This window comes from Prionailurus bengalensis, chromosome X, assembly GCF_016509475.1.
Source record: "Prionailurus bengalensis isolate Pbe53 chromosome X, Fcat_Pben_1.1_paternal_pri, whole genome shotgun sequence".
In the NCBI taxonomy this organism is placed as follows: Eukaryota; Metazoa; Chordata; class Mammalia; order Carnivora; family Felidae; genus Prionailurus; species Prionailurus bengalensis.
The window spans coordinates 23,233,944-23,256,210 of record NC_057361.1 but is presented as its reverse complement, the minus strand read 5'-3'; positions in this window follow the sequence as shown (position 1 = coordinate 23,256,210).

The window sequence follows — 22,267 nt, the reverse complement described above, 5'->3', positions numbered from 1 at the left end:
TCTTTCCTGATTGTGCTCCATGACGTAGATGTTATTGTAGAAATCCTTGTATGTATATTTTTATTTTCATGTATAAACGTCCAAGGACTGGTATATCTGCATTACCTGATGTGTATCTTTCATTTATTTTAGAACATGTCGAAGTGTTTTGCACCCTGACTGCACTGTGTTACTCCTTGTTAGCAGTGTATGAGTGTCACAGGTGCTCTACATCGTTGTACTTGTTATAGTCGTTATTTTTCCTTGCAGCCTTTGTAATGGGTGTGTGCTAGTATCTCACTGTGGTTTGGTTTGTGAACCAATAGTTCTCTTTCTTTTATATAGATTTTATGTCTATCCATTTACCAATATCACATTTTCTTTATTACTGTAGCTATGTAATATATTTCAAAGTTGCATATTGTGATTCTGCCAACCTTATTTTTCATTTTCAAAGTTGTTTTGTCTATTTTAGTTCTTTTTGTCTCTCCATATAAATAATACATTCATCCTGTCCATATCTTTAAAAAATATATTTATGATTTTGTTAAGAATTGCATTAAACCAGTATATTTATTTGAGGAGAAATGAAATCTTGGTATGTTGAGTCTTCCTATCCATGAACATGGCATCTCTCTGAATTTCTTTAGATCTGCTTTGATTTTTTTATCATCATCATAAACTTTTTAGCATAGAAGGCCATTTGTGTTTCATCTGATTTACTTCCAAATGTTTGACTTTGTTTACTAATTATAAATTTTAATGTATTTTTAATATGGTGTCTTGAATATTAATTGCTAGTATATGAAAATACAGTTGATCTTGTATCTTCATCTAGTAGCCTGTGTCCTTGATGAACTCATTCATTGCTTGTAGAGGTTTTTTATTCCTTTCAGATCTGTATACCTTTTATTATTTTTTCTTTTTTCTTTTTTTTTTTTTTTTTTTGTTTACATCCCTGACTTACTTTCCACTATGATATTAAGTAACAGTGGGGAAACCAGACATACTTGCTGTGTTCCTGAACTTAAAGACAGAGCATTCAGGTTTTCTCCACTATAGGGCTTAAATAAAATGTTAAATGTAGGTTTCTTGTGGATGTTCTGTATAAAGTTTAAAATGGTTTCCTCTGTATTTTTCTGTGGGATTTTTAAAATCCTGAATGGGTATTGAATTTAGTTAATTGTTTTTCTTCATAGATTGATGAGGTCATGTTAGGTTTTTTCTTTAGCTTGTTAATATAGTAGACCACATTGCTTGATTTTCAAATAATCAACCAGCCTGATAATCCTGGAATTAAAACCACTTGGTCATGGTAGATAATCTTTTTATACATGACAGAATTCTATTTGGTAATATTTTATTAAGGATTTTGTGACTGTATTCAAGGGATATTAGTCTGTCGTTTTCTTTTTTTCTGTATGTTGTGTCCCAGCATATGGTCTATTTTGGTGCATGTTTCATGGATTTGAAAAATATGGATATTTTGCAGCTGTTGAGGGGATGGTTCTGTTAATTTTGATTAGATCTTGCTTGATGGTGTTATTGAGGTCTTTTTTTATTACTGATTGTGCCGAGTTATTCTGTAATTGTTACAAAAGGGCAGTTGAAATTCCCACTTATAATTACAGATCTTATATATCTCATATACTTACTTCCATGTTCATCAGTTTAGATTTACATAGTTTTCAGAAAGACTGTTTGGAGCATACACATTTGGGATTGCTATGTTCTCATACAGGATTGACCCTTTTATCGTTATATAATGTTCTTTTCTGTCTCTGAGAATTTTGTTTGTTTTGAATTTTACTTTAGCTATTGTCAATATAACCATTTTTGCTTACTTTGATTACTGCCAACATGCATATTTACCCAGGCTTTTACTTTCAATCTGCCTTTATTGTTATATGTAAAATAATGAGTTTATTGTAAACAGCAAATAGTTGAGTCATGATTTTTTAATCCACTTTGCCAATGTCTGTCTTTTAATTTGTGTATATATACTATTTACATTCATGTTATTATCTATATGCTATAGCTTAAGTCTGCCAGTTCTTTTATTTCTTGGTTTTCTCTCTTGTTTCTGTTTTCCTTTGTCTGCCTTCCTTTGGGCTTTGATGAAAGTTATTGTTTTGGCCAACTTGGGCTCCTGTAACAGAATCCCATTGACTAGGTGGCTTAAACAACAGAAATTTACTTTCTCACAGTTCTGGAGGCTAGAAGCCCAACATTAGGGTGTCAGCATGATTGGGTTCTGGTGAGAACTCTCTTCTTGGCTTTCAGTTGGCTGCCTTCTCACTGTGTCCTCACATGGCTAAGAGACAGGGAGAGAGATGGGGGGAGAGGGAGGGGGAGAGAGAAAGAAGGAGGGAGAAAGAGAGGGAGGAATAGAAGATGGAGGGAAAGAGAAGAAGGGAGGGAGGGACAGAAAGGGAGAAGGAGAGGGGGAAGATGGGAGGGAGAGCGCAGCCGAGAGATTGCTCCCTCTCTGGTGTCTTCTTAGAAGGGCACTAATATGAGGACCTCGCACTCATAACCTCATCTAAACCTAATTATCTACCAAAGTCCTTATCTCCGAGTACTGTCACCGTGGGGGTTAGGGCTTCAACATAAGAATTTTGAGAGGACACAATTCAGTCCACAGCAGTCAATCTCTACCAAGCCTCTTCTGTCACCACCCCAGCAAAGAGGAGAGAGGTACTTCATTACTTCACAGGCACAGGCAGGCTGAAGTGGAGGCTCTTCACATGCTATCTGTTAACCCACTGTTGGGGGAGTGTTCTTTTTTCATCATCCATCAAGGATGAAAGTCCCAGCTGTCTACTGAGCCATCTCTGACAACATTGCAGGGCATTTTGGGGTGATTCCTTATAGCCTGGTGAGGCTGGATATCTAGGCTTCCAACTGGGCATCTGCTGGCATGGGTAAGGAGGTGTTTAGTTGTAGTGGTGAGGCTGCTGCTTAAAAGTTTTTTTTGTCCTGTTAGGTTGTGCCTTTCCTAGCTCTCAGTCTATAAAAAGGAGATTTTTGTTGGGGCTTCTTTTGTCTGAACCTTTTGGAATTTCCAGGTTGTTAGATTTTATCAGCCCTAGCATTGCAATGTATAAGCAAAGCCAAAACAAAACAAAATGGGAAGGAAAAAAAAAAACAGGAAAACACTGTTGTGTTGTTCCTTGGATCCTGACATCCCTTCCAGTCTCTCATCTTGTCTCCACCTTTCAGATCCTTCACGAGTTTCTTTACATGTAACATTTAGTTTTTCAGTTGTACTTAGGAGAAATAGGGGAACCTCCTTAAAGCAGATCCCCAGAAGTGTTTTTTTTTCCCAGTGATCTTCATAAGCATATTTCACTTTTGCCATCATTGGCTTAATTTTTTCCAGTCCAGTGATCTCATTTATTTCAAAAACGTTTCTTCAGTTCTCAGCACGTGCCAGGTGTGGACCTTGTGCTCCAGTTACATTATTGAGAGCCAGCCTTGTAGGAAAACAGACAAGTTAATATGGAGTATATGATAGAAGGTAAGTTTTGTGGTAATTTGTTACATATTAATACATTATTACCTATATATTTTTCTGTTATTTTAGGTAATTTTTCAAGGGATTAGTATTCCTTGAAAATGTTAATTCCTTACTTTTGATACTATACTTAGTTATATAGTATTATTTCCTGTAATACAAAACCCCTTTCTGTTTAGGCAACATATATTTGACATGCAAAATGATTTGTATAATCATAATACATATCATCATTAATTAGGTACCACGCAATATAAAGAATATAAGGGAAAGCAATGAGTGTTTGTGTATCTCTGTGTACCTACTAATGGGCCTAATATATAAAATTGCTGTTAATCAAGTAATTAGGAAATGACGGAAGTACTCAAAAAAGTGGAATTAGTAATATCTATCAAAGGATATACAAAAAATAACCATAAATGGGCAATTACTATTAATCATGCTTTATACTTGATGTCAATTATTTAGGTAATAATTAAGTAAATTATTTTTATCTTGATTCTAAGTTATTGAAAGAGTATATAATGGTCATGGTATTTTAGAAAATACTTTGGTATTTTTTCACACATTTACAAATTTAATACACATTACATAGTATTGCCTCTTAGGTCTATATCAGATACAGGTACTCACACATGTGCATTAAAATATGGATACAGTCAAAACAGGTAAATTTTTTTTTTAATTAGGCTCCATGCCCAGTATGGAGCCCAGTGTAGGCCTTGAATTCATGACCGTGAGATCAAGACCTGAGCTGAGATCAAGAGTCGGATGCTTAACCGACTGAGCCACCCAGGTGCCCCTAAATTAGCTATTTTTTGATAAATTATACTGTGTGTGTATACTATGAATACTATGCAGTTTTTACAATTAGATGTAGATGTTATTACGTATTAGATGTTACAAAAGACATCTTCAAGGTATATTGCTAATAATGAAGAAATCACATGGTAAATTATATGCAAATATGTGTATGGTTATACAAATATATTCTGCTGATAGGTGTATATATTTACATCTATTTATATACAGACTTCTCAGTTAATTACAATTACTTCTGGAAAGGTTTATGTGTCATTTTTTTGGGAAACCGTACGCTATACATATACCATACATACCGACTGAATATTTGTGTCCCCCAGTATTCATATGGCAAAACTTAACCCCCCAGTGTGATGATATTAGGAGGTAGGGCCTTTGGGAGGTGATTAGGTCATGAGGATGGAAGCCCTCATGAATTGGACTTGTGCAGAGGCCCCAGAGAGCTCCCTCACCTTCTCAACCATGTGATGTTACAGGGAGAAAATGACCATCTATGAATCAGAAAAGTGGGCTCTCACCAGACACTGAATCTGATGGTGTCTTGCTCTGGGAATTCAGAGCCTCCAGAACTTAGAGAAATAAATTTCTGTTGTTTATAAGCTACTCAGTCTATGGTATTTTGTTATAGCAGCCAGAAAGGACTGAGATAATGTGCGTAATTAAAGATATGAATTAATGGGGCGCCTGGGTGGCGCAGTCGGTTAAGCGTCCGACTTCAGCCAGGTCACGATCTTGCGGTCCGTGAGTTCGAGCCCCGCGTCGGGCTCTGGGCTGATGGCTCAGAGCCTGGAGCCTGTTTCCGATTCTGTGTCTCCCTCTCTCTCTGCCCCTCCCCCGTTCATGCTCTGTCTCTCTCTGTCCCAAAAATAAATAAACGTTGAAAAAATAAATAAATAAATAAAAAAAGATATGAATTAAAAAAAACACTTTCTGATGACATATTAGTAATAATTTTTAAGGATCTACATTTTGCTTTCTTATGTTGAAGTAGTATGGAATGAGAAGATATTAGGAAGATTTGGAAAAGAAGAAAAAGGAATAAAAATAGAACACATGAGGAAAAATAATTTGTGAAGTTGAACTCTTACTAACATCATTAAACAGGGATCATTAAGAAATCAGTTATAAACAATGATCTTTTTATAGTTCTACTAGAATTACATGTCTTGTATAGTAAGGTTTATCTTACATTTTTGGGTCCCTGTTACTATAATAGAAGTAAAAAGATGACAACACTAGGGATTAAAATTTCCTTGAGTTTTATCTAATCAGTATACGAAAAAAAGCCTCAAAGATAAAACCTTGTAGTAAAGGGTTTTTGTGCCATATCTTATGATGTATATAAAATTGTTAGTAACAATTTCTGTTCTGAGAAGAATGTATTAATACTTAACTGTACGGAATGTAAAACTCTTGCCAAATTTACTGTTTAATTTGAATGCATTATCTCAGAGGGAGATTTTCAGTATTTTATCACTGGGTACGGTATTTGCTGCAGTTTTTAAGCTTTTTTAAAAAATAATGACTTGATGGTAAATGTGGTTATATTGCTTTTATTGTGTAATGCCAACTTTTGGTGATAGTTGTTTTGTAATGCTTTTTTTGGTGATAGTTGTTTGACTCTGATATTTTTGTCTCACGAGAATTCATTCTTGGTTTAAACTCAGTGTGCATGGGATATTACAGTTAAAGTACCATTGGATTTTGTTGAAATATATAAATATAAAATATTTATATATTTATATATAAATATAAAAATATAAGTTAGGGTTTTTGGGGGGAAATAAAGGAATTTTGGTGATTTGATGAGGGAAATATACCATCAATTTTCTTTTTATTTTCCTTATCATTTTGGTGTAAAGTTTTTTTTTTTTGTTTTTTTTTTTTAATTTTTTTTTTATTTATTTTTTTTTCTGAAATTTATTGACAAATTGGTTTCCATACAACACCCAGTGCTCATCCCAAAAGGTGCCCTCCTCAATACCCATTTCGGTGTAAAGTTTATAGGGGTCTCACAAAGCATTTTGGGAAACATTTTTACTATTTCTTTTATTTGGAAAGGCTTGTTCAAGACTGGTATTACTTCTTTTTCCATTATACGGGAAAGTTTGTGACTTCAGGCACCAGCAAGCAGGATCCATTTATAGGAAGATATTTCATTATAGACCCAGTTTATTTACACAAGATAAGACCGTTGAGATTTTCTAAGTTTTACTGTTTGTTAGGGTATGTTTTCCTTGGTAGTCTCTCTTTTCATGTATCAAACTTTTTAGGATGAAGTTGTTTATATAATTATGTATGTGTCACCAAGAAATGGCATGAGAATTTCCTTTTTGCATTGCTGATACTGAATATATGCTGATGCTTCTTCATCTTTTTTCCCCTTAATAATTCCAGCCAGAATGGAATGTCCAAAACTTTTAAAAAATCTTCTCTCTTTCTTGTATCATCACCCATAGACTTCAATTTTATTGTTTCATTTCTATTGGTTTGTTATTGAATTACAGATTTTACCTATTTTGAGATTTCTCTATCACAAATTTCAGGATTTTTGTATTTATCTCTCTAAATGTTCCTTTAGCCATGCATATTGTTGTATCTCACACTTTGTAACAGGTTCATGAAAATATAATTGAGATTAAATAAACTTTGCAAATTTGAATTGAACAATATGTTTTGGCATGTGTATATAGATTTGCTAAACTATCACCAGAATCAAAATACTGTACTTACCCATCCCTTCTTTCAAGTTTCCTTGAACGACTTTCCATTTTCTCTTCCTGTTTCTGCTCCTACCTCCCTTCTTTCCCATGGTATGTACATTATTATACAAGTTTTAGTGTGGACATACATTTTTGTCTTTCTTGGATGAACATGAAGACATGGTATGGCTAGATCACATGATAGATATACTTTAAGGTACTTAGAATATGTCTTAGAGTTTGCAGTCTGATAGTCTATTGTCCATCCTGCCAGCAGTGTATGAGTGTCTCCTTTGCACTGCATCCTTACCAGCATTTCTTAGGGTCATGTTTTTGTGTTGTATCCCTTCTAGTAAAGGTGTGGTGGTATCTCAGTGTCTAGCTAAATTGCATGGTAACCAAGTCCTACTTCTTTCTGTCTCAGGAAATTCTAGTAAGTGGAAAAGATAGATCACTATGGGGAGGGACCGTTTGGGGTGCGTTTTTACAGCCCGGTAATGGTGACCATCTAGGTTCCCCGCTGGACTTGAGCTGTGGTGAATGAGGCTGGTATTTGGCACTTGTATTGTCTACACATATCCTGTCTTGTTTGCCTGAATCCTTCCTGGCCCGTTGAGGATAGCAGGCTTTACTCGGGCCTTTTTGTTGTCTACACCCTTTGGCATTTTCAGGTTGCCTGATTGTTTCAATCCAGGTTGGGTATATAGGAGGTGAAAAGAAAATACAACATACAAAAGAAAACACGGAATCCACTATAGTGTTGTTCCTTGGCTTCAGAGGTTCCTAGTCCATTTTCATTAGTCTCTCTACCTTTCAGAGTATTTTTATGTTTCTTTTTATGTGTACTATCAAGGAATTTTCGTTGTATTTGGAGAAGAAAGTATATCTACATCTTGGAAACAGATGTCCAACTTCTTTTTTAGCTAAACAACCTTTACATGTAGTGGATTCTTTATTTTAATTTTTGCTGTCACTTGCTCAATTTCTTTTATTGTAATTATTTCATTTTCTCATTAATATTTCTTCAATTTCAAGCTTGTGCTTGAAAGCAGGTGCTACTAGAGTTAAATACTGTGGGACAGCCTACTGGGAAAACAGGCAAGAAAATAGTGTATTGGAGAAAATAAGTTTTGTGGCAATTATCCAGTATAACTGGTTATCTAGTAATAGTAACTAGAATATTATCTATACATTTTTGTGTTACGTTTAGTGATTGCTCAAGGGATTTATATTTCACTTTTTCCCTTTTCATCTCCGTAGAAATATGTGGTATCACTTCCTATAAATGTAACCTTACTACACTGTAATGTTACATATGCTACCTTTCCTTTGTGCTTTTGTTCTATAGTTTATATCAATTATATCTTTTATCATTTTTTTGCTTTAAAGAGTCAGATATCAAAAAAAGTCAAATATTTCTCAAAAATAATAGAAAACACTAGTCTTTTATGTTTATCTATTTCTTTTCCCTATGGAGTGTTCTTCACACATTCTTATAGCCCTGTCGTTCTTGGTTTCCATTGGGTGTCCTTTCCCTTGGGCCACCCAAACAAGTCGTCTGATTGCCGATACCTCAGAATGTGACTTTATTGAGAAATAGGGTCTTTGCAGATTCTGTCAATTTAAGATAAAGTCATTAGGATAAGGCCCTAATAGAGTGTGGCTGATGTCCCTTAAAGGAGGGAGGTGAATTTGGATATAGACACAGATGTGCATGGAGGGAAGACTGTGAAGATACGCCCAGGGAGAATGCCATGTGAAGGTAGAGGATTTGGAGGAATGCCTGAGATTGCTGGGAAGAAGCCGGGAATGATTCTACAGGTTTTAGAAGGTGCATGGTCCTGCCTACAGCTTGATATCAGATTTCTAGCCTCAAGAGCTGTGAGACAATAAATTTGTATTGTTTTCAAGCAGTCTAGTTTACGGTATTTTGTTATGACAGTCTAGGAAACTAATACATTCCTTAAGCATGATGTATTTGTATTATGTTTGGCCAGCAGAAAAGTGTTTCAGTTTGGTTTATCTGGATGTTTCTTATTTCACTTTCAGTTTAGAAGGGTGATTTTATTGCATATAATATTGGAGCTTGAAAGTTCTGTCTTGACACTCACTGAGAAAATGATGCTCCATTTTTCACTGATTATCCATGGTTTGTGTGGAGAAGGCAGTCAACATTTAAATAATTCCTAGATAGGTAATATTTATGTCTTTGAAGCTTTTGGTGGATGTATGTTTGTTTAATACACTAAAAAGGCTTTACATCTTATATAGCTGTCAAATATATAGTTTACTAATGATAAAAATTATAAAACAGAGAGAGAGAGACAAACCATAATAGACTTTTAAATACAGAGAACAAACAGGGTTGCTGGAGGGGAGATAGGTGGGGGGATGGGCTAAATGGGATAGACATTAAGGAGGGCACTTTTTGGGACGAGCACCGGGGGGCATCATATTTAAGAGATGAAATCACTGGGTTCTACTCCTGAAGCCAAGACTACACTGTATGTTAACTAACGTCAATTTAAATTAAAAATGTGTGTATATATATATGTGTGTGTGTGTGTATACATATACATATATATATGGTTTGCTAATGAAACATTTCAAAACTTCACTAGTTATAAAAAAATGATTCCATTTATGCAAAAAGGTTAACTTTTGATCAACAATAACAAAAAAAAGCTGCAGAAAAGTAGTATAATCAAAAAAGAACCAATTCTTTCTTATTATAATATATAAATACATCTGTACTATATGTATACAAATAAAAGTAATTTCAGTACATTTACAAGTACAATATCCAAGACATTTTAATTATTAGAATTATAATATTATAATATTAATACATTATAATTATATAGAATATAATTGACAGCAATAAGAATTTATGTGTAATTATGTATATGTGTGTGTGTATATATTTTTGGTATATAATTTTGTTAATGATTATGAAATGATAAATTGTACCAAATGGGATTAAAAATGTGTATCAAAGAATATATTAGTAATAAACATATATAGGTAATTAGTGTCTTAAGTATGCTTAATATTCAGTGTAAATAATTAAGTAACATGGTACCTTTCCAAAATTTTGATGCCAGGTTATTGAGGGAATGAAAAATGGTAATGAGTTTTGGAAAGTAGTATGTTTTTGACAAAGTTGTGAATTTCCTTACAGATTTACAGAGTAGTGGGCCTTTTAGAACTATATCTGACATAGCTACTCACACATGTGTGCTAAAGTATGGACACAAAATAGTCAAAACAGCTCTTTTTTGGCAAATTATGTGTGTCCATACTATGATGCTATGCAGCTTTTACAACTAATCATGTACACGTTAAATACTTGAAGAAGGCATCTCCAAGATATATTGTTAATTAAAAAGAGACTAAGTATAATTTACTTACAGATATGTGTATAATTATGTAAATATGTTATTCATGTAGATAAATGTCTGTTTACATCTATTTATATACACACTTTACTGCTCATCACAATTACTTCTGAAGAGGTATATTTATCAGCTGTTTTGAAATTTTTACACTATGTACATGCAATATATCTGTGTCCTAGAATATATATCAAAAATTAATCACATGATAATGGCATCTCTCTAATGATTTTTGAAATATGTACCCTTGGCTTTTTTATTTTCAAGTACAGAATGGAATCAGAAGTTAGGTATTCTCTTTGCTTTTTATTTTAAAGTTCATAATGGAATAAGAAGTTAGTGTTACAGATAGGAGGTTTAGAAAAGAGAAGGGAAAAAATAAAAATACAAACAATGTAAGAGGAGAAATAATACATTTATGAGCCCTTTATAAGAAGCTAACCTCTAATTAGTGAGATCATTAAACTAGAGACCATAGGTAAAATTGTCATAGACAATGCTGTTTTTATCTTTCCATCAGAATTAAATGTCACGTGTATGGTAAAGGGCCTCTGTTGCCAGGATAGTAGAAACGCTGACAACAGTGATGAGGGTTAAAACCCTTTCACATTTCATCTGATTCATATATGGAAAAAGCCTAAAAACATAAACGTGTCATGTAGGGTTTTATGCCATTTATTATGATGCATATAAAAAACTTAGTAATAATTTGCTATTAGAAAATGTTTACTATTAGAAAATGCTAATGTTTGGGGTGCCTGGGTGGCTCGGTTGAGCGTCTGACTTCTGCTCAGGTCATCATCTCGCGGTTCGGTTAGTGAGTTCAAGCCCCACGTAGGGCTCTGTGCTGACAGCCCAGAGCCTGGAACTTCAGATTCTGTGTCTCCCTCTCTCTCTGTCCCTCCCTTGCTCTCACTCTGTCTCTCTCTCTCAAATAAATAAAAGTTAAAAAAATAAAAAAAAGAAAGAAAATGCTAATGTTTAGGCATATAGAATCCAGCAATTTTCCTAAATTTTCTGTTTAATTCAGTGTATTATCTCTAGAAGGCTTTTATGTAATCTGGAAATAAAAATATCAATTCTCTGATAAAGGTGATTTAGTATCTTCCTTTACAATTGTTAATGCTTCTTAAATTTTTTTCCCCTTTTTTATTGCCCTGGCTGTGATCTCTTTATAATGTTGAATAGAACTGGTGATAGTAGGTGATTCCTTGTCTCTTTTCTGATGGCAGTGGCATTTCCATTGTTACAATTTTGCCATTCGGTATCAAGTTAATAGGGGTCTCATAAAACATTTTCAGGAAGGATTTTTACTGAAATCTTCTGTGTCCCGTGGACTGGTGAGTCTACCGGAAACATTACTCAGTTGCCCAGCTTTTAGCTACTCCTTTTTGCTTAGCATCTTGGGTTTTCAGTCTCATTTGAGGAAAAATATCGTGTGAGGAAAAGATCCAAATTTGGTTCTCACCCTCTTTGCCTGTTTTTCCCCCCCTGAGATCTAGTCTTTTCAGTGCTTCGTTTTTTTGGGTTTATGGTATTTTCAAGTGGATGTCTTATATTTTTGCATATTTCAGTTTTCTCCCCAGAATGTTTGGCCTGAAATGTCTGGTCTGCCTTCACTAGAAGAAGGTATGTTCAAAAGCACTGTTTTTGAAATTTGTTTTAATTTGTATATATTGGTTAACATGCAGTTAACCCAGTCTGTATGTTAAGAATATAAGCCACTGATTAAACTTTTTGCTTTGGGATTAATTGTACATTTAGTTACAGATGTAAAAATAATACAGAGGTACTCCATGTACTTTTTGCCCGTTTCCAACCAACTTCATATGTTGCAAAATTAGAGTGAAATATCCCAAAGTATTCACTTAGATGCAGTCAAGACATAGACAACCTGTCAGTCATCACAAAGATCATTGTGTTGCTCTTAGAGGCATACCCATTTCCGTCATCCCTTCCTATCCCTGAATTCTGGCAACCACTGATGTGTTCTTCATTGCTCAATTTTGTTATTTTGAGATTGTTATATAGATAGAATCATACTGTATGTGACATTTGGGATTGGCTTAGTTCAGAATGGGTAATTCTCCAGAGATTCATCAAAGTTATTGCATGTACCAGCAGTTCATTCCTTTTTTGCGCAGTAGTTTATAGCGGATTTGCCACATTTTTTCAGCCATTCTCTCTTGGAAGACTATTTAGTTGTTTCCAGTTTGGGGCTGACACTGATAAATCTGCCATAAATATTTACATACGCATTTCCATGTGAACATAATCTGAATTTCTCTGGTATTAATATCCAAGAGTGTAATTGCTGTATCATGTACTATTTCCAGTTCAGTTTTTTAAGAGCCTACCTGTTTTTAGAATGGGTGTAACATTTTACGTTCCTCTAAGCAATATATGAGTGATCCAGCTTGTTTCTATCCTGCCAGCATTTGTTTATATGGCTTTTAAAAATTTTAGTCATTCTGATATGTGTAAGATACCCCACTGTGGTTTTAATTTGCATTTACCTGATCTGATGGCTATCATGTTGAACATCTTCTTAAGTGCTTACTTGATGTCTACACATATTTTCTGGTAAAATTTTTATTCATGTCTTTCACTCAGTTTCAAATTGATTTGTTTATTTTATATTGTTGGATTTTGAAAGTTGTTTATGTATTCTAGATACTACTTTATTATGAATATATGGCTTGAAAATATTTTCTCTAAATCTGTAGCTTGTCTGTGTCAGATAAAACTTTTTAATAGCACAATCTGTAAATATTATGGAGTCCAAATTATCAAATTTACCTTTATGGATCATGTTTTTCTGACATCACGACATGGGCAGTTTGAGGTGATTAGTTACATCGGAGGCTAGGCTTCCCACAGGGCCGATGCTTGCAAGGGTGAAGGTGTTTTGTGTGTCATGCTGGCTGCAGTAGGATGCTTATTGTCTTCAATTTTTCTGTCTACTTAGGCTGTTCTTATCCTACTCTTTTTCTAAAGCCTTTTTTAAATATTAAATATAATTTATTGTCAAGTTGGTTTCCATACAACACCCAGTGCTCATCCCAACAGGTGCCCTCCTCCCTGCCCATCACCCACTTTCCCCTCTCCCCCACCCCCACAGCCACCCTCAGTTTGTTCTCTGTATTTAAGAGTCTCTTATGGTTTGCCTCCCTCCCTCTCTGTAACTAATTTTTCCCCTTCCCCTCCACATCTTCTTTAGCCATTCATCAGTTGATGGACATGTAGGCTCTTTCCATAATATGGTTATTGTTGAAACTGCTGCTGTAAACATTGGGGTACAATTGCCCCTATGCATCAGTACTCCTGTATCCCTTGGGTAAATTCCTAGCAGTGCTATTGCTGGGTCATAGGGGAGGTCTATTTTTAATTTTTTGAGGAACCTCCACACTGTTTTCCAGAGTGGCTGCATCAGTTTGCATTCCCACCAACAGTACAAGAGGGTTCCCGTTTCTCCACATCCTCTCCAGCATCTATAGTCTCCTGATTTGTTCATTTTGGCCACTCTGACTGGCGTGAGGTGATATCTGAGTGTGGTTTTGATTTGTATTTCTCTGATGAGGAGTGACGTTGAGCATCTCTTCATGTGTCTGTTGGCCATCTGGATGTCTTCTTTAGAAAAGTTTCTATTCATGTCTTCTGCCCATTTCTTCACTGGATTATTTGTTTTTCGGGTATGGAGTTTGGTGATCTAAAGTCTTTTTTGGAGGGTGGATTTTTTTTTTATCTAAACCTTTACTGTTTGCAAGTGCTTGATAATTCAGCTGCCTGTCTGGTGTGCATGAGGGAAAACAAGAGAAAAGTCCCTACATCCCCCAAAAGTGACAAAAAAGAGAATTCACCATGTTGTTTCTTGAATCCTAATGTCCCTTATTAAGTCTCACTCCTCTCCACAATTGAGTCTTGTTATGTTTGTTTTATATATAACATCCAGGATTTTTCGTTGTTTTTAGGGGTAAGAATAGGGAAAAGTATGTCTATTCCTTTTTCCTGGAAGCCAAGTTCCAACAATTGTTTTGCCCAAATTATCTTCACAAAGAGTGGATTTTTTTTCATCATGTGCTTAATTTCTTTCAGCTCAATTATTTCATTCATCCCATAAATATTTCTTCAGTTCTCAGCATGTGTCCATGTGAACCATGAACTGGAGTTATATTATTGGTGGAGAGCCTAGTGAGAAATCAGAAGAGTAAATGTATATATCGTAAAAGTTTAATGGTATATAATTTTAGTGTTGATTTGTTTAGGCAGTAGTAGTAACTTGAAAATTACCTACACATTTTTGTGTTATTTTTAGTTATTCCTCAAGGGGTTGGTATTGAATTCTTTTACTCTTCATGTTCTACCTAGAGTTCTGTCACCTTCTGTAATATGCAATACTATGGTGCCTTGGCAAAATGTATTTTATACATAAAATTATTTATAAAACATATTACTTATCAGAAGCAATGGAGTACAAAGCAATTTATAGACCATATGTGCAATAAGTATTTATGCACCTAGCTGTCAGTATTTGTGTGTGTGTATATACATATAAGCTTAATGTATAGTGTGTGTGTGTGTGTATGTGTGTATATATATATACACACATATATATATGCTTAATGTATTTTCATTTTGGTAATCAAATAATTGTGAAATTATAGAAGAGTACTTGACAATGGAATTAACATCTATCAAAGGGCAAATATAAATGGTTAATAACCTATTAAGTATGCTGTAAATTTAGTGTAAAAGTAATATAGTTACAGTAAGTAGAATATTGTCCATATATTGTATTGTTATGTTTCATGCTTACTCAAGGGTTTGTAATTTGAATCCTTTACTTTTCATGGTCGACTTCATTTTACACAGTACCATTTCTTGTAAATACAATCTTACAACAGGACATTTGCATTCATTCCCATTTCCTTCATGTTCTTGTTGCATCGTTTGCATCTATAATTTATTACTTTGCTTTGAAGAGTTACTTGTCTTTCCAAGAAATAATAGAAAATGTGAACCTTTTATAATGATGCACACATTTACTCTATCCACTGCTCTTCATCACTAGCTGTATATTTTAGTTTCCATCAGGTGTCCTTTCCCTTCAGCCTGAAGGACTTGCTTTAACATCATTTCTCTTACAGGTTAACCAGTGATGAATTGTCTCAGGTTTGGTTATGGCTGTGTCCAATTTTCCTCTCCATTTGGGAAGATAATGTTGCTGGATAGAAAATATGGGTTGAAAGTTCTGTCTTGTCTTTTGTCATTGTAGGGATGCTGCCCCATTTTCTTTGGTTCTTCTTGAATTCTGTTGAGAAGGCAGCCATTATTGAAATCATCATTCCCTGCTAGGTAATGTATCTTTATTCTTTGAATTTTTTGGTAGGTGTACATTTTTTCACTTCCCTAATTTTATATTTCATATAGAAGTCTAATACATAGTTTATTAATATATTTCAAAGACTTTACTATTTTGCCTTTGAAAATTATTCTATTTTTGTGCAAAAATAACTTATTTAATTGACAAGAGAAAAAAAATCAAAAGCTAGAAAGCTGCGTGAAAAGCACTAAAATAGAATATAATTATTTCTGAATAACATTTGCACAGTAATCTTCCTTGTAGGACTAATCTGACCAAAGCTACCTACATATGTGTATTAAAATGTAGTACCTCAAAAAGCAAAACAAATGCCATTGAATTATTTACTTTCAAGTGGCTTATTTTGTCATAAGAATTTTACCTCCATTTGATAAAACTAAGAAGGGAATAAAAGGCAGAACAGCTTTTTAACAAATTTTGCTGTTCCTCTACTATAATTAGTGTGCAGCTTTTACAGTCACTTATTTAAATATTAAATATTGACAGAATTCTTGAAGGTTTATTGCTAATAAAAAACACAAATTTTAATTTACTTGAGACATGGGTAAATATGTAAATACATGATTCACTTCAATCCATGTATATATTTATATACACACATCCATGCCAGTCATTTTCATTTCTTATAGGGATATGTATCACCATTTTGTGAAAATTTTACACTGAACACATGCTATATATGTATTCAATAAAAGATCTAAATTTCTAAAAAGTCACATCACAACCTATTACTAATAATTGTTTTTGAAAGATGTATGCTATCTCTTTCTAAGTAGTACACAGTAGCCTAAGAAGTTAGGCTTATAGACAGATTTAGAAGAGTTAAAAAGGAAAAAAATACTATGAAAATATAGAAAAAAGGTATGTGGAGAAAATAATTTAACTGTGAACCACTTAAAAGAAGGTGAACTCTGGTTAATGAGATTATTAAACTGTGGGTCATAAGTAAAATTACCACAAAGAATGCTCCTTTTTATTGTTCCCCTTGGATTAAATGCCAAATGTTTTGCCAACTTTAGCTTATTTACTGGAGTCTCTCTTACCATGATACCAGAAAAATATGACAAAAATGTTAAGGATTATAGCTCTGTAGTTTATCTGATAAATATGGAGAAAAAGCCTTAAAATGTAACCTTAGCATGTAAAGTATTTGTGACATTTCCTCTGTATAAAAATTTTTTAAAGAATTGATATTATTAGGAAGATATGTTTATGTTTAACTGAATGGAATCCAGCAAATCGAAGAAAATCTTTAAACAATCCTAATATATTGTCTACAGGTTGCTTTCAGTCTGTAAACATAATTATGCTCTTGAATAAAGCTGTTTTCATTTTCATTTCTTCCTTTTATATCTTAATACATTTGTTGTTGTTGTTGTTGTTGTTGTTTTTGCTTTATTGCTCTGGCTAAGAGCTCTGTAGAATGTTGAGTGGTATTGGTGCTAGAAGGCATCCTCTTCTCAGCCCTCATCTCAAGGGGAAAATTCTCAATATTTCCACACTAATCATGATACTCTTTTGCCCTCTAAGTTGTTACTCTTAATCACAATTGAATGGTAAATTTTGTCAGATCGTTTCCTCTATCGTGACAAGACATGATGTTGTTCCTTTGTTTTTTAAAGTTACTTGATTTGTAAATGTTGAATCCATAATAATTCATTCTTGGCTTAAAAACAAATTGTTTATGCCATATTATATATTTGATGTATCTTAGCAATCTGTTTATCAGAAAAAAGAATTGTTATTGTTTGCTCTGGGGGATATAAACCTATGATTCTCCTTCCTTATAGTATCCTTAATAGTTTCAGGGAAAGTTTATACAGATCTCATAAAAGATTTTTGGAGAGTGCCTTTACTTTTCTGTGCAGGAGTTTGTACAAAATTTTAGTTCTTTCTCAATTATATGAGAAAGTTCATGGCTCAGGGCCACAGGCATGGAAATCATTTGTAGGTAGTTTTGTTAGACACAATTTACATAATGGATATAGCATTATTGCTGTTTCCAAAATTTTTGAATATATATGTACTTCCCTTTGGTTTTTCCAATTTTGTGTAAAGTCAGGTACATTAGAATGCATTTCTTTATGATATCATGCATCTGTCTTCAGAATCGGTAGCATTACACTCTCTACAGTCTTGTTATTGATAATATGAATTTACTTTTTTCTTGATCTGTCTTCTCATGAATTTATCATTTATTTTTACATTTTACAAAAAATGAAAACCAATTTTTGAATATTGATCTTCTCTGTAATTTTGTTCAGTTTATTTTCCTGGTCTTCATATTATCATTTCATTTTTGTTAATTTTGCTACTAAACTAGTGTTTGTTTTTCATTTTTTTTCTTGAGGTAGATTATCCACTCATAAATTTTCTAGATTTCCACTCTTGAATTTAATGCTATATAGTTTCTTTTAGATACATCTTTTCATACATCCTACATATTTTATAACAGGTACACTTAGACTGAATTGACTTATAATAACCTGTACAACATTAAAATTAAAAATTTAGGTTTTGAAATATGTGTACATTTGTGAAATCATCACCACAAGAAATAAAATGTAAATGTCCATCCAATGTGTCCCTGGTTCCTTCTGCATCTTTGTATTTCCTCCTTCTTAGTCCTGCTCAAAACCTCTCCTCTTTGCCATGAAATAAACATTCTTATAAATGTCTTTGTCTAGACATATAAATTCATTTTTCTTGAATAAGCCTCAAAGAATTGAATGACTGGATCATATGATTGATGTGTGTTTATGTTATTTTAGAAAATACCAGAGTGTTTTGCAACTTGTTTATACCATTGTACAACCAACCAGCAGTGTGTGAGGCTTGACACTTGCTCTACACCCTTGCCAACACTTGTAGTAGTCACTATTTTTTAAGGACACCTTTCTGCTCTTGACATATAATAATTTTATTTATTTATTTAAAGTATAATTAATGTATAGTGTCATATTAATTTCAGGTGTAATTATAATGACTCAACACTTTTATCCATTATTCATTGTTCTTCAAGATAGGAGTACTCTAAATCCCCTTTATCTCTTTCAACAAACTTTCTCTCTGGCACCTACCAGTTTGTTCTCTGTATTTCAGAATCTTGTTTGTTTGTTTGTCCTTTTTTTTCTTCATTTGTCGTGTTTCTTAAATTCCAAAAGGAGTAAAATCATATGACTAATTTCACTTAGCATTATACCCTCTAGGTAAATGCATGTTGTTGCAAATGGCAAGATTTCGTTCTTTTTTATGGCTGAGTAATATTCCTGTGTGTGTGTGTGTGTGTGTGTGTGTGTGTGTGCACATTTTCTTTATCCATTCACCTATGGATGAACATTTGGGTTGCTTCCATATCTTAGCATTTGTAAATAATGCTGCAATAAACATAAGGGTACCTGTATCTTTTTGAACTAGTGTTTTTGTATTCTTTGGGTAAATACTCAGTAGTGGAATTAGTGGATCATAAGGTAAATCTTTGGTTTTGTTTTGGGGGTTTTTTTTGTTTTTTTTTTTTTAGATTTTAATAGGACTTACTTGCTTTTTTTTGAAATTTTATTTTATTTACTTAATTCATTTGTTTATTTATTCTCAAGTTAGCTAACATACAGTGTAGCCTTGGCTTCAGGAATCGTTTCCTGTGATTCATTACTTATATACAATGCCCAGTGTTCATCCCAGCAAGTGCCCTTCTCAATTCCCATTGCCCATTTTCCTTACCCCCTAACCCCCGAACCCCATCAACCCTCAGTTCTCTGTATTTAAGAGTCTCTTATACCCTCCCTCTCTGTTTTTATCTTATTTTTCCTTCCCTTCCCCTATGGTCATCTGTTAAGTTTGTCAAATTCCACATATGAGGGAAATCATATGATGTCTTTCTCTGACTGACTTATTTTGCTTAGCATAATATCCTCTAGTTCCATCCATGTTGTTGAAAATGGCAAGATTTCATTCTTTTTCATCACCAAGCGATATTCCATTGTATATACATACCACATCCTCTTTATCCATCCATCAGTGGATGGACATTTGTGCTCTTTCCATACTTTGGCTATTGTTGATAGTGCAACTATAAACATTGGGGTGCATGTGCCCCTTCAAATCAGCACTCCTGTCTCCTTTGGGTAAATTCCTAGTAGTGAAGTTTCTGGGCATAGAGTAATTCTATTTTCAATTTTTTGAGGAACCTCCACACTGTTTTCCAGAGCGGCTGCACCAGTTTACATTCCCAACAGTGTAAGACAGTTCCCCTTTCTCCACATCCTCACCAACATCTGTTGTTTCCTGAGTTGTTTTTCAGGTGTTGAGTTTGGTAAGTTCTTTATAGATTTTGGATACTAACCCTTTATCTGATAGGCCATTTGCAAATATCTTCTCCCATTGTGTCGGTTGCCTTTTAGTTTTGTTGATTGTTTGCTTCACTGTGCACAAGCTTTTCATCTCGATGAGATCCTAGTAGTTCATTTTTGCTTGTGTTTCCCTTGCTTCCGGAGACGTGTTGAGTAAGAAGTTGCTGTGGGCAAGATCAAAGAGGTTTTTGCCTGCTTTCTCCTCGAGGATTTTGATGGCTTCCTGTCTTAGATTGAGGCCTTTCATCCATTATGAGTTTATTTTTGTGTATGGTGTAAGAAAGTGGTCCAGTTTCATTCTTCTGCATGTTGCTATCTGGTTCTTCCAGCACAATTTGCTAACAAGACTGTCTTTTCCATCGGCTATTCTTTGCTGCTTTGTCAAAAATTAGTTGACAATATATTTGTGGGTCCAATTTTGGGTTCTCTCTTCTATTCCATTGGTCTGTGTGTCTGTGTTAACAATATTGATTCATCCTAGTCACTATTGTTAATTGTAGCTCTTCTAATAGGTATGCAAAGATATCTCAGTGTCAGTCTAAATTGCACAGGTGTAACGAAGTCTTTGTTCTTTTCTCCCCAAGCATCCTAGTAAATTGAGATAATGGATCACAAGCCTGTTAGTAACCCCTTCATTTCCATTCATATTTTGCTTGTACGGTTGTTTGTGTTGCAAGCTGGATTTCCTGTATGAAATACTATGGAAAAAATTGCTGATCATGGAGCATTAATTTTTTTTTTTGTCATTAGTGTGGGACCATTAGTGTGGGAGCAGCTCAAATCATAATCATCAGGATTGAGAAGCTGGGTCACAGGTTTTGTTAGGCTGGTCTTTCCAGTTCATATTGACATTAGGTAATAGCCCTTCAGGGATGTCAAATGAACCCCTGGTTTGTTTCATAGAGCCTTTCCTCCTTGGTGCATCCTGAGGTCTACTTTGTTGCTCTGGGTTGGTGAGACTGCTGGAAGCCCCAGTAACTGGCTTAGCTTCTCAGCTCCAGCTTTCTGCTTAGTGTCTTTGCTTCTCAGTCAACTTCTGTGAATCATTAAAAGCCTAGAAGGACCAGGGATACCAAATTTGGGTCTTACCACCTGGGATTCTCTTGTAATTGAGATCCTGTTTCTACAAGTACTTGTTACCTTGAGTCTGTGATGCTTCAAACACATATTTTTAATATGCCTCCAGCTTTACTGATTTTTGGCAGCAGCACAGTTGGGCTGTAAAGTCTGGACTGTTATTACTGGAAACTTACTTTTCTACAAACATTACAAACATTACTTTTAAAAATATATTTTATTTTGTAGTTGGCTTTTTTTTGTTTCGCTATAGCCAATTAATCCAATCTATATATCAATTTATTTAAGGCAAATGATCTTCCTAAGAAGTGTATCTTTTTTTTCTTTATATTCTACTGAATTTATTTTACTTAAATAATTCATTGATTACAATAAATATTTTTTCAGTTCACAAAATGTGCCAAGTACTGGACCAAGTGATGTAGATACTTTATTGTGGGACAGCCTAGTGTGGAAAATATGAGTAAATAGGGGTATATTATTATAGATACATGTAGTGTATTGATGATCCAGCCATTGTACCAGATTATTACCTGTGTCTTCTTACATCATATTTAATTTTTGCTCTAGAGATTAGCATGTGAATTTCTTATGATAACACCACCCTGTGTAAATATATTCTCACAACGCTGCATTTCCATTTAATACCCTTTGCTTTGTGTCTTTTTGTCATACATTTTACACAAACAATACTATTTACGACTTTTGGTTCGTGGAGTAAGATCTATTTCAAAAATTAGAAAAAAGTTGTCTTTTATATTTATGCACATATTTTCCTTCTTTGGTCTTCACTCCTCCTGGTGTTCTTAACTTCCATGAGGTATCTTTTCCTTCACTCCAAAGAACTTGTTGTAGTATTATTTGTATTACAGGTAGCCCAGCAACAAATGGCCTCAAGAGTGTGTGGGTGTGTCTTACTTCATTGTCAGTTTGGATGGATAATTTTGATGGATATATGATTCTGGATTGACTGCCTCATTTTTTCTTCCAAATTTGAAAAGATACTATTCCATATTCCCCCATCTCTGTGGATTCTTTTGAAA